This window comes from Piliocolobus tephrosceles, chromosome 5, assembly GCF_002776525.5.
Source record: "Piliocolobus tephrosceles isolate RC106 chromosome 5, ASM277652v3, whole genome shotgun sequence".
Lineage (NCBI taxonomy): Eukaryota > Metazoa > Chordata > Mammalia > Primates > Cercopithecidae > Piliocolobus > Piliocolobus tephrosceles.
The window spans coordinates 159057043-159068945 of NC_045438.1; positions in this window are offsets into that span (position 1 = coordinate 159057043).

Here is an 11903-nt window from a genome sequence, read left to right on the forward strand (position 1 = left end):
AAAAAAAAAAAAACAAAACTAAAACTTACATCATAGCAGTGATACATATTGTGGTTTTGGGAAGAAAAGAATTTAAAAATTGAATTTGTGTTTATTTCTTCTAAATCTATAATTCTATCAAGAATTACAGACAAAAGAAGAAAACCAGCTGATGCTTTTTTTCTATTAGACTTTTCAAGGAGGAAAAAATGGTGTTCAATATTTGAATCCCTGACTATTTAAAAAAATTATATTATAATGCTTTATTATCTGAAAGCTTTTTAGAACTATATAGGACCCCAGAATGTATCTTTCTGTTCATTTTTTAGGTGTCTATGAATTATAGAATAAATAACAAATGATCTAGGAGAAACAGAAAGCATTTTTATTCTTTTATTTCATTCATTTAATTGGGCTATTTTTATACAAATTACAAATGCCATTACTTTACATATAAAGTTTTCATGTCGATATGGTAAAGAATACTTTTTAAATGCAAGTTATTTTATATTTACTAACTCTTCTGAAAAGTGTATTTCAATTTATATAAAAGCAGCAGATTGAAAGGCAAAGAAAAGCAGAATGAACCTTCCTAATATCCAGTATTTTCTATGGAAATGTATTTATTGTATATTTAGAAGATTTCAATAAAACATTAGCAAATTACATAACAATCTAAAATACCTGTGATATTCTGAACTCTGAATGCTGGTCGACAAACCAGGAAAAAAATACTTGTCAGTTTCTCATCTTTTCAAAGATGAGTGCCTAGTTATTGTAAAGTAGTCTAGTCTCCTTCTTCATCTTCTCTTGGATGAAGTTTGCGGGTATCTTCAGCTCAATGGACCATAGGGAGCTTTCTTGGTGCAGTGAAGCCCTTTATAGTACATTTCTCTCCAGGTATCTCTATCCCTGTTTGTCAATGACATGTGGCTTTTCATCCAGTTAATCATCCTGGTTTATGTCAATTTACAGACATGTTAGGGAGCATCACTGCAGATAGTTTCTTTTACAGAATTTTAAAAAATGAACTTTTGGTATTTCTGTAGACTCTTTTATGTATTTAAATAGTAATATTATTTGAAAGAGAAAATCTTTTTGTTTACTAAAACTAAGGGTGCAAAAATACTGCAAAATTCTTTTTAAAAGAAAACAAATAGATATGCATACAAGCAACTACAAACAAATAACCCAAACAAAAAATAAATAAGAAGCTGAAATTATTGCAGTATCATTGATATTTTGAGATCAGCTCTCTCTGGCTTTTAATTTTAGAAGTAGAGCTAGTGTAGGTATGTATGAAGGTGTGTGTGTGCATGTGCGTGTGAGTGTGTGTGTGAGAGAAAATAATTACCAGTGACCTACAGTAACAGTCCTTCCCGCCTAGATGTTTCAGCTGCATTTGACGTTGTTATTGCCTGAGACAACAGTCTGGCTGTGATGTTAACAAACTGGGCCAAGCCTCTTTGATGCACCACAGGTATTAGAAAGTTGAGCACTCACTGAAGCCCTCGAGCAGGTGGGCTGTGTTGAAGCGCCACCTACTGAAACATTGAGTTTCCCAATCCTGCATTCCCAAAGTTGTCATTTACTACAGCACTGGCAAAACTGGTTCAGGGGAAAAAATTCCAGTACAAATGAAATCCTATTTTTGGCAAGCAGGACTCTATAAGTGTGTCAGCTTCCAACTTTACTGATTACAGCAGTTTGTCTATGCTGATGCATTTGTGATCTCTCTTTTCTGTGTAAGAATATAGACCAAAAGGAATACCAGCTTGCGTGTTCATAAATTGGGTCATTTACGAGTGTAGGAAAAGAAGGGAGAGGAAGGAAGAGGAAAGGGCAGTGTTCAATGCAATTTACACATTTGCAAGATTTTTTTTCATAATAAAATAGATGTGAGTAAAAAATGTGACACAATCTCATACACTCGCACATGCACATACATAAATCTCTAACGGATTATATTCATCCTAAGGGAGGCGATTAAAATAACACCCAAATTGACATTCATATGCACATTCCCTTATTGTTGCCAACCTACTCTCTACTATTAAAAAAGAAAAGAAAAGAAAAAAGTGTTCAGGAGGAACTGAATATTCTATCTCTCTTTCTAAGTGAGAATAAGAATGCTCTCCAGTCACATTGCAAGAGGTAACACTAGCTCGTGACAGACAGGACAAGCTTTAGAAACTGATCTTGAGGTTGGTTGAGATGTTGTTAGTTTTTACAACAGAATGGCATGTTACAGATCATGGATATTGAGAAAACAAAATGATTTTCTTTCTGAAACAATTTCTTAAAATATAATGTAGCGTTTCTTCTACATAGCAGGCTTGCCCTTGGTGGGGAAAGCCATTTAGGGTGACAGCATAAGGATTTCTATTTGTAGAATTTAGGGGAAGAGATTATTTGGTTTTTCTTCTGACTCCATTTTTAAAGTTATGCAAGTAGTAAATCCATTCTTCATGGAAATACAGACTATCTATTTAAATAATATACCAAAGGCTAATTCTGACAGTGCTAATGTAATTTTCTGAATCAAGGTCACTTGTTTATATATATATATATATATATATATATAATATATATAAACAAATGTGTGTATATATATGTGTGTGTGTGTGTGTATATATATATATATTTTTAAACAATGAAAGTAAAAGTTCCCAGGCCTGATATATTCTTAAAGTTCTCTTTGGTAAATATATATTTGTATGATATAAGTGAGAGCTGTGCAGAAGTCTATATAAGAAGAAAAGTCATTTATATACTTAACTACTGTAGCAACACATTTACATAGGCTCCCTTTAAGACTGCGATGCTTTATTACATTGACTTTTAGACTCATAAACTTCCAAAGGTAATACGCCTTATAACACTTATTATCTTTTTTCAAAACAACCACTGCCCTTACATTACATAGAAAGTTTAATTGTCAAAGTCAAAATTAAATCCTATTAAGGGATTGGTTTAAAGCCACAAAGGAGTAAAACAAATTTGAGAAAGCGGCTTAATCCTCTTCCTCAGCTATGTACCATTAGGCATTGTGTTTTCAATGTAAAAATAACTTGGAATTTAGATTCAAAATATTTATTCACATATAACATTTTAGGTATTGCTCTAATTTATTTTTAGGCCATTGTTCTTAGTCAGAATTAAAAGCTGCACCCTTGGGAATTATAACCCTGGCAAGAAGTGGGGCTGGCTTTTGTGGCCTCCACTAACTCATTTGATCAAAAAAAAATGGGAATTCTTTCCCTATTATCCATAAAATGTGGGTCATGGTAACTACTTTTTCTCCCGGAAAAGCTGTGGAAATAATACCTTAAATCATCAAGATTTTTGAAGAGAGACATTATTTTAAAATCAAAATTTCAAAACTTCCCTGAAAATGCAAATTAAATTTTAAGCTTAATTAATCCAAATCTGCATCTGGAAATACATACCAACATGTATACTAACATGCTCTTATAAAAAGGTCAGCCTCAGAAACAATTCTTTTACTAGTTTATGAAAATGACCGACTTAGAACTGATGCCAGAGTCAGCACTCCACATTATTAAAAGGCAAATTTAAGGATAGGGTTTGTTACAGGCAAGTCTTCATTCTATGATGGAATTTTATTTTAAAGGTTTTCGAATATCTACCAGAATAGAAAAGGAAAATATGGGCATTAAACACCTGCAGACCTGAAAGGCAGACCATCTCACTCAACAAAAAGAAAAGAATGAATCCCACCTAAGAAGAAACTTTTTCTCACTTTATGGAAGCATCTGCTGCTCAAATCTGCCCTTGCAAAAGAGCGTAGTGATCAAAATATGCACATGCTTCAGGTCATAACAACTAACACCTAAAATAACAAAACACAGGCGCACGAATACAATCATGAACATCTTGATAAAATGGATTAGACTTCATCATCTTCTACTGTGTCCCAAACAAAATATCATTCATTCATGAATTCAGCCCCAAGGCAGAATCTGAGTAAATAAATGGGCCTTGCCCCTGCTCCAGGGTCACCACGCTCTGGCTTGGCTTGCTCAATGGAGAGCAAATTCCAAAGTGGAGAGCACTCTGCCCGATTACACCCAGTTTCAGCCTGAAGACTATTAGGAATCCAAGGTAGCCGGTGCTTTGAGGTCATACACCACATACATGCAATTTGGAAATAAAATAAGTGCCTAAACCAGTCTATCTAGTAGACACACAAGGGTGCATTTAGTTGGTTCTTTTCACCTTTAGACAATTATTTAAAATAAGAGTGCTTTCTTTACAAGTCTCAAAGTTGCCTTAATCTTTACACTTCGCTAAAAAATCAGTATGTAATCAAGTCCTCTAAGGAATGGTTTTAATTTAATGTATTCTGGATTTCATTTAAAGAAACCTGGAAGGACTTTCAAAGCAATGCAACTTTTTCAGAGCAAATGAAAAGTATGTCTTAAATGGTATTTGGCAGTTAACATCCCCCTAACGACACCATTGCTAAGTTGTTTGAATGATGACTCCCACTGTCCGGACAGAAGTGCCCACTTTTCTCTCTAAGAATGTCCTATTAAGCTTAGTGAAACAATGCTAGGACTTAAGTCCATGGTGTACAACGTGGCCCAAGTATTAAGCATTTAAGAACTCACAGAAGATACAGAGTAAGATGGAGCAGATCAAACCTAATTATGTATGTATGCAAGTATTTTCTATGTACAAAATAAATAACTAAAAAATAGCAAATGTCTTCTAGATATTTTAAATCCAGATATTTCTGATTAAAAATTTCATGTTGCATATGTAACTGGATTACATGGTTGCTAAGCCTGGTGCACAGCTTGGATTATCCTGTCCTCTACTGGTTGATGATTCTTGATATACATAATTTTATTCTTATATTTTTCAATCATGAAAATTTACGTCTTATAATAAAATCATAAATACTTCTCTTCCAAGAGCAAATAGGTTGCTCTCTATGCATCTAATTTTTCCTATATTCTCTACCAATAAGATTTTAATAAGATTACCACTTACCCTCCCAAACACTTGCAAATTATTTTCTTTATAAAATTATAAAATATATAGTTAATTAAAAACTGAAACTTCCATACCTACAAGTTAAGAAAAGAAGTTCTGTAACTATTTAAAGACTATTACTCACTCAAAATACTGTATATATAAAAAGAAAAGCATGTTGAAAAGTTGATAATTAACTCAAATAAAAATCAATGTGACATTCGTTTGTAGTTATTCATATCATTTTTCTAAACTTCAAAGCAGCAGCAGCATCTAAATGTTTGTCCAAAGTTCCCAATTTTGGTTTTAACTGTAGCTATTTAGCTTGTAAAGCACAACGCTGGCCTAATTTCCAAGCTTTAGACCTTATTAGTGAACAAATTTCTATATTTAGAACCTCATGTTACACTTGATTCTTCACATACCTAATTTTTGTGCCAAGCCCCTGATTTAGGTTCCTAAATGCATATTTCAAGCTGCCAACTATTTCTTGTCATAATAGGATTAAGTTGTCTATTGTAGATCATAAAATAGATAAGATATGCCAAAACTGTTTATACAAAACTTTAAGACCATGAGCTAGCAGAGTGTCATTCACATTATTATCATAATCCTACAAAAACCAAAAAGTCATCATTAGTAATTGGTTAGGTTTGTAAATGAGATTACTAAATTAGCAGATCCAAAATAATACCAACAATTCTTTTTCTTAAATTAAGAAAACTGTCTTTATAATAATTCTGCTAGAAATTCGGCATAAAAATTGGCAACTGCCCAAGTTATCTGATATCTAAATATTTTACTTATGTAATGCTAGGACTAAAGGTAAGCTTTGGAAACAGCAAGCTCATTCTTTCATTTTATAGATGAGGTCAAGAAACTCCTGATCACATAGAGAATTCAAGATTTCTGGTTTCTGGTGTATAGAGCTTGTTGCTACCTTTCCTGCATTTAACTCAAAGTTGAATAAATAATAATATCTTCTGGTGGAGTTCTCTAATAGAACTGCATTCAAGAATTATTGATCTGTTTACGCTAAAACTCAACTCTTTTCAAATCTGGATGTAAGTCCATTTGAGAAATAAATAACCTCTGTATATGTTGACAGATTAAGTGCCAGTGGCTTTGAGAGTAGAAAGAAAGAGTGGTTATGTGAACCAAACGAAGCTCTCTATTCTCTTCCAGGTTATACCTGCTCCTGAGTCCCTTACTTTGTGGCGGTCATCTGGTTTATCTATGGAAACAGCAGGCCTGCTGATACTTTTATGCTCAGATCAAAATTACATGCCCAACAGGGAGACACTTTTTGCCAAATTAGATCATTGGAGGTGTTGTCTTCACTAAGAAAAGGTGCAGGGGCAGCATGGGAAGAGATGCATTGGATCCAACTGATTCAAAAAAGTGCCTGAGACCAAGAGGACTAAGGTATCCAAGACAAAACAAAGTCAAATCGAACGCTCTTTCACCTCTCCTCTTCCGCCTTTTCATTCCCATCAATTCATAGAAATGGAATTCTCCCGGGGCCACCTCATCTTTGCTTTGGCACTTTGGTCCCTATCCCGTTGCTATCCAGAAACAGCTTACTCCTTGTTTTATTTCTGCCCTTCTCTGATTCTGAAAAGGACATAAGAAATAACTATCTAGATGTCACTCAAAAGGCAAATTGAATTCCTTACATAGAATCAACATGGGGAGTTCTTCCACCTAAAGCACATGTGTTCCCCGACCTCAGAGAACTCATGGGGAAAACAAAGGGAATGTCTTCCCCGAGGATTTATCCCCAACACCATATCAGAGAGACAATGAATGTGACCGATTAAATGCACCGACTTCTTCAGTTAGGGTTGTTTTTGCTTTGGCATGAGAAAATTGAAAGTTCTTGAATGTTATGGAATATCTCCTATGTCAAGCCTTCCCTTGTTTTCTCAAGGAAATAAAAGTTTCCCTCATCTCTTTCCTTCTAAAAAGTAGGTCTTTTCAGGCTGGGAGTGGTGGCTCACACCTGTAATCCCCACACTTTGGGAGGCCAAGGGGGGTGGATCACTTGAGGTCAGGAGTTTGAGACCTGTCTGGCCAACATGATGAAACCCTGTCTCTACTAAAAAGACAAAAATTAGCCAGGCAGGATGGCACATACCTGTACTACCAGCTATTCAGGAGGCTGAGGCAGGAGAATCGCTTGAACCGGAGAGGCAGAGGTTGCAGTGAGCTGAGATCATGCCACTACACTCCAGCCTGGGCCACAGAGTGAGACTCTGTCTAAAAAAGAAAAGAAAAAAATAGGACTTTTCCATCTATCAGGCACTGACTACATTGTCCTGTAATTAGTAACTTAGGAGCCTGCCCCTAGCACCCCACCCAGCTGACAGCTGATTGAGAGCAGAGCCCATGATATTTCCATCTTTCCGTGTCGTTCAGGTTCTGCGTTCCTGGAACACCCACCTTCTCCCTGGCCAACCCCCACGGGGAATGCGTGTTCATCTTGAAAGATTCACCTCCTTCCTCTGGTGTGTCTATGTACGTGTGTTCCCATTCGCATGTCCTAAGTATATTCAACCACAGGACAACCTGCCCTGTGTGATATTTCAGCCTTTTCAAAAACTATTTAATATGGAGCCTGGCACATACTAAACATAATTATAATCTAGAATTAAGAAAGTAATATCTTGGCTGGGTGCCATGGCTCACGCTTGTAATCCCAGCACTTTGGGAGGCCAAGGCGGGTGGATCACGAGGTCAGGAGATAGAGACCACCCTAACACGGTGAAACCCCGTCTGTACTAAAAATACAAAAACAAACAAACAAAAAGACATAGCCGGGCCAGGTGGCGGCGCCTGTAGTCCCAGCTACTCCGGAGGCTGAGGCAGGAGAATGGCGGGAACCCGGGAGGCGGAGCTTGCAGTGAGCCCAGATCGCGCCACTGGGCTCCAGCCTGAGCGGAAGAGGGAGACTCTGTCAAAAACAAACAAACAAACGAACGAACAAAAATATCCTGAAAGTTTCTAGAGTTTTTTTAACTCCTCATTTAATTGTCTTGGTGTATTTCCTATCGAACTTAATGAGTACTCAGTAAAACTGAACAAAAAACAAATTCAGTTGGGTGCTCTCTTATTAATGCTTTTATTCTCCCAGGAACTAAGAAGAAAAGTTAACATTCTAAATTCGAGAGAAGAAAAATATATTTAGGAAATTTTAAAAATGGAAATTACACTTTTACCTATTATTGTCATCATTGTTTAACATTGTTGCTTACTAAAATGTTAAAAGTAGATGTTAAAGAATTAGCAGCTACAGAGGGTCTTTGCTGTTGAAATAGTCTTTACTCCATAATAATTAAAAAGTAAACATAATAAAAATTGACTTTTAGAAAAGACATTCTCTGACCAGTCACTTTAATGAAAATATCTGAGATTAATTTGAAACAGAGTAGCAATTTTCTTATCTCTTGATATGCAGAGATCTGAATGCTTTAGATGATGAAGATACATGATATCCTACTTACAAAGAGAACATGTTCTGTAAAGCTGCCTAAAGCACGTTTGTTTGGCAAACACTTACATTGGGTTTACTGTATTCTAGGAATCATTCTGAGCTTGCTACCGATCAATAATCTAAATAGTATCATTAACTCCATTTCACAGTTGAGGAAACAGAGACACATAGAAGTTGAGTAATGTTCACGCTTCTATAGTAAGTGGCAAAGTTGGAATTACAATCTAGCCATTCCGACCACAAAGTTTATGCCATTGTCCTACACAAGAACTAGAAAATGACAAATAAGGACTCTGCGTACCCATGGGCTTACCTTACCTGTGGGATAGAAGTAAGTCTTAGGGGGAAAAATGTCTCAATCTGAGTTTAAAACATTGATTAAACAGATCAACTCACTTTGTGACAAACAATGTTTTACAAGTGCTCATCTACAGCAGCAATTGCTATCCCATAAAATACTATCTCTTTTTATGGTTAGAACACACAGTTAAAAACCTGCTGGGCACCTCAACTTGGCAAAACTACATGCAACTTAGTTAATAAGCCTAACCAAAGCTCATTGTCACTGCCCTATCAATGCTTAGTGGAGCTGCAAGCACTCCTCCAGGTACTCAGTGCAAGCTTCAGAACACGCCTTTTGTTCTTTACTCCCTTCTCCTTCCCCAGCCCCAGGTGCAGTTGGTCACCCAATCCTGTGAATTTGGCTTCTTTACCATCCTTCAACTCCATTCTCCTCTCCATCCTCATTGCTGCAACCTTATCCTAGCTTCCAAGTTCTCTCCTGGGCAACTGCCATGGTCACCCCATGGTCTGCCAATTTCCAAGCTTTCTTCACTCATCCCAGTTCATCCTCCATACAGCTGCAGCAGTAGGTGAACTTTCTAAAAAGCAAATTTAATTATTCCAGTTCTCTTCTGTGTTGCCATCATCTTCATTCTTCCCCCATTGCCACCTGCCCACGATAAAGTGTAAACTCCACAGGATGGAATAAAAGGCTATAAATGACTGTGTCTAGTCTTGCATTGTAAAATATGGTCGCCATTAGCCACAAGTACTTTGAGCACTTGAAATGTGGCTAGTCCAAAGGAAGTGTGCTTTAAGTGTAAAACATGTGCCAGATTCCAAAGACTTAGCATGAAAAAAGAATGTAAAATATCTCTTTAATACTTTTATTTTGATCACATGCTGAAATGATATTTTAGACATATTGGGTTAAGCAAAATATATTATTTAAATTACCTTTTTTTTTTGTTTTCTTTTTCTTGCCTTTCTTTAATGGGACTACTAGAAAATTTCAAATTATGTACGTGGCTTGCATCAAGATTTCTATTAGATTGCATTGACTAACTGTTAGTTCAACTAGCAAAGTTCAACTGCTGAACTTTGGGTAGCTTCCAGGATATACCAATGTGCCCAGAATGCCCTCCTTCTACTTCTCCACTTCCACAGCTTGCCCTGGTAAAGGTGAGTTTGTCTTGAAACACTCAATTTCCCTACAAAACTCTTACTAACTTTAATGCCATGTGCAAGGGCCTTCGTTGTGCAGCCACAATCTACTCATCCGGCACATAACCATCATCATCAGAGCAAATTCCTAACTAGGGTTTCCTAGGTGCTAAACACTGTTCTAAGTGCTTTACTTTTACTCATTCAATCTTTATAAGAGTCCCCAAAGGAGTCTTATAAAGATACCTACCCATAGCAATCCTATGTGGTAGGTATTATTGTCATGTCATTTTACAGATGGGGCACAGAGATGTAATCTTCCTCGTCACTCACCCAGCTCTGGAAGGTGCTCCTAGCAATTCCACTCTACTGGCTCTCTAATTTTCAGCCAGTTATTGCTGCCTCCACTCCAATATTCCCTGCCTCATGCTTTTGTTCTTGCTGAACTTTTGCTTTACTGAGTTGTCACACTTCATTATCCAGTACCAATTGCTTGCTAGCTTAATTATCCACCATCAATTGATAAAATGCCCATGACAGGAACGATCAAACCATCTTGTTCACTGTAATATCCTCAGTGCCTAACAGATGCCTGGCACATAGTAATCAGTCAATAAATACTTTTAAATTGAAAAACAAGGATTCCAGGCCTATTGTTTTTTCTTCTGAACTACATACAGGAACCATAGACATATAAGCAAGACATAAAAATAATAGTAATAGTAATAATAATAGCAGCTGCCTAGCATTGAATGTCTGTTGTGACAGGTCGTACATACACATTTTTCTCAGATCCTCACTGCCCTGTGTGGTGGGCACCATTGTCCTCAGTCATAGATGAGAACACTCAGACCAGAGTGCATCTTGCTGGAGGAATCACAGCTGCCTAAAGACCCTGGGAGTGTTCAAATCACGATTTAATCCTTTCTCTCCATTGGTGAGGCTCTAGGAAACACTCCCTGAAACCAAAAGCCTACCAAGACTAGTTGGAAAGAGAGTGGATTCTCTCTTCACTAAAAGTACCAGAGAGCTGCTTTCACGACGTAGAAAGCTGGCCCAAAGAGGGCACTGACCAGCTTGACGTTTTCTTCTTCCTTCCCTGGGGCACCAGGATATGGGAAAGCGAGGATGCTAAGCACAAATTCTCCTTCTACTGCCTTGCACAGGGTCAAAGGATCAGTGACAGTAGAACCATGTGTCTCTACTCAGTTCCCCTGCCCGAAATCCCCCGCTCTGCCCCTAACTCTCCCTGTAGCCACATAAAGCCTTCAGATCTGCAGGAGACCATATTTATTCAGACTTTAATAATTGAGCACTCCTCAAAAACTGTTTCTGTTTTCACCCAGATCTCTCCTAGGATTCAAGACTAAGCCCCTGCACTCTGAGGCTCTGCCTCATCAGGACTTGGTGATGGGTGCCTTCTACAATTTTTGGAAAACACAGTGTCTCAACAACTGGTTCTCAAGTGGGTTTCATGTACACAGGCGTGCTTAAACTACACAACGTTGCAATAGAGTTGATAGCAGAGAGAGAGAATATCTTCTCTTGCTTCATATTGTCAAGGTGCCCACTCTGGTGCTGAGCATGCTTTTGCTGAGTCATTCATTTATTCGGCAGACATTTATTGTGATCCTACCATGAGTAAATGCATTAGACCATGAGTCTTGGTGAAAATCAATATAAGTTCTTCATGGTTCTTGCTTTTAAGAACAAATATGCTGATACACAAATATTTAGAAGGTCAAGAAGAATGGCATATATTCTATGGAAAATGAACATACTAAGTCCTAGAGTTTTCCTGTGGAAAAATGGGTGAGGGCTGATCAAGGAAATTTTAATGGAAGAGATGACAATGAAACTGAGCCTTGAAAATTCGATGGTGGCTTGCAGCAACTGTCAAAGATTTTTTATGGCCCCATTTGGTTACATCACATCTATTATTATTATTATTATTATTATTATTATTATTATTATTATTATTATT